Genomic DNA, 2,767 nt, shown 5'->3' with positions numbered 1-2,767 from the left:
TTGTTGTTTACACAAGTGGTGAAGGTTCAAATCATACTATATGCATAATATTTTTATACATGCGGCGTAGCCATTTGACTATGTTTGGGTTTTAGATTTGATTGAACTACTTAAATTCAAACCGGTCGGACCAACTTGAACTATATAATTGGATTGTCTTCAAGCTAATCACATCAAGAGTGATTGAACTGTTTAGATCCGGATCAGTTTGCTTGGACCAGGTCGGACCGATTCAATCAATGGCGAATTGACTTGGACTGGCCTATATCATGTTTGTGCACGGGTTTGGGATTGAACTGATTGGCCCGAAGTGGATCAAGAGATGTGAACCAGGTCAGTCTAGATTCGGGTTGGGATGTATAGATACAAGTCGGACCAGACAATCCAAACTAGCCAAAGCGAGTGGGTGGAGTCAGTGTCCGGAATGACCCAAAACGGATTCGGGTTCAGTTTGGCCCAAACCAGCATGGCCTTGGGTCGGGTCGGGTTCAGGCTAGGCTGGCCGACCCAAACAAACTGAACTGAGGTGATCGGGTTTGTTTATATTTAGACCAAGCTGAGCTGGTCCGGATTTGGGTCAAGTTGATTTGGATTTATGTCTTTTTGGGTCAAGTGTGTTGATTTGAGACAAAACTAATTTTAGTCAATAATTACTAGAAAATTAATGCATTAGTTATAAATTATTTTATTCAAATGGAGAAAAATAAAAAAATGGCTAAGAAATTAATACTCATAACTTTAATGGTTAACCCAATGGTTATCCACAACCCAACCCAAACAACCCATTTAAATTGACCCAATGGGTGATCAAACCCATTTCCAACCTGCCAAGTAAATGGGCGGGTTGAGTAGATTACATGTTGGGTGGATTGGGTGGGTTTAGCGGGTTGGGTGAAAAATTGCCACCCCTACTTGGCCCTCTCAAATCAATGATCAAAGTATAAAAAATGCAAGGTGTATTGGAAATATAATTTTAAAATATGTATTACGATATAATTTAGATATGTATGGATATAGACAAAAAAATTAAAATGCACATGGATACATAGAAAGCTTAAACAGTCTTAAAAACGAATCAATAACAATAATATGAGCTTTATATGACTATAAATAAGTTATTTAAACATAGAAAACTTTAGTAATGATTAATTGGTTATATAAAATGTGGGTAGGGGTGGTAATTTCTACCCTACTCAATGGGTACCTACACCTAATGGGGTGCTTTTTTTTTTTTTTTTGCTTGAAGGATAGGGTGTTGGGGTGGGGACAGGTTTTGGGATTCTACAATCTGTACAGGTATGGTAGGGAACAACGATATTAGGCTAAACCTGATCCTTTCCTGACATGCATATTTTTTGAAAGAATATAAGTTTTATGTATTAGGTGTTGAATTTAATGATATTTTGAATTTTATGTGAAGGATAATTGATAACTTATGTGTTTTTCACATTTCTTAATCAAATAATTGGAAATTTTGTTATTTGTTTGTGCTATTTTACTTTTTTATTGCTTATATATAATGAGAAATAATAGAAAATTAGATGTGGATTATAAAACCAACTTGCACCTACCCTTGAATGCAGGGAGGGCTTTGCATTTTTATTCACAGGGAGGGTTTGGATTTTCAAAATCCAACCCGTACAGGTTTTGGGAGGCGGGTAGGTCTGGAATTTACAAAACCCTCCCTGAACCCGCCCCATTACCATCCCTAAGTGTGGGTTATTGAGACATAATTGGTAACCATTGAAAACGATGAAAAACTAAAATGTGTGTGTATATATATACACCTTATTTTTTAGAAAATAAATATACTTTGTGTTAATATTTATTAATTTATAAATTTTAATAATCAATTTTAACATTTATCGACAAACATCCAATTAAAAGAAAAAAAAAATTAAGAATCAAAATGTGTAATATTATAATAAACAATTAGGATATGGTGTAGTGGTTACCTTATGGTTATTATAAGTTAATGACTAGGTTCGAATCATATTACCCTCATATTTATGAATTTTAATAGGTTATTTTAGTGGCATGTAAAATTCAAGTTCGAATTTGAATATTGCTTTAAATATATGTTATAGCCTTAAATATTGGATTTAATTCAAATTCGAAATTGAATGCTACCTTTAATAGTGTTTAATACTTAATTAAAAGTGATTTATAAGATTTAATTAAGGGAGAGGGAGGAAAATAAAATTTGAATTTGAAAAGTATAAAATATCAAATTGTAGTAGCCCATACATTCATTCGTCCATCTCAGTCGGATGCATTGCGAAATTTTAAACCTTACCCAAAACTTTTTTTTTCTAATGTTAGTTATAACTTTATAAGAGACCCAAAAATGGAGTCAGTTAAGGTCCTTGGCCTCCCCAAACTTTTATATATGTTTTTCTTTTTCTATTATTATTTTTTTCGTACAGGTCCTTTATTATTACTTCATTCTTTTCTCCCTTTCTCTCCTTTACATTCTATTAGTATGTTTGGTTTGAAGGAAAAAGTAGTGAAAATAAAGGAAAGGAAGAGAAACTTTTACAAATCATGTATAGGTTTCCTTTCATTTTCCTTCCTTTCCCTACTCTTTCCTTCAAACCAAACATAGCGTTAGGGATTATAGCTAACACCTTTTATTATAAGGTGTATCCAGTATACACCTAGGATGAATGTTTCTTGGGGTTTTTATAGTTCAGTCCATTTTAGAAATCTGACCCCACCGTGGTCAGATGAATCCTGCCCGTGGATTGATGCCAAATTCATAGGTAGG

Source organism: Nelumbo lutea, chromosome 3, assembly GCF_056320005.1.
Source record: "Nelumbo lutea isolate HS-2025 chromosome 3, American lotus-T2T, whole genome shotgun sequence".
Lineage (NCBI taxonomy): Eukaryota > Viridiplantae > Streptophyta > Magnoliopsida > Proteales > Nelumbonaceae > Nelumbo > Nelumbo lutea.
The sequence above is the reverse complement of the archived record's forward strand: the minus strand, read 5'-3'. Positions refer to the sequence as shown.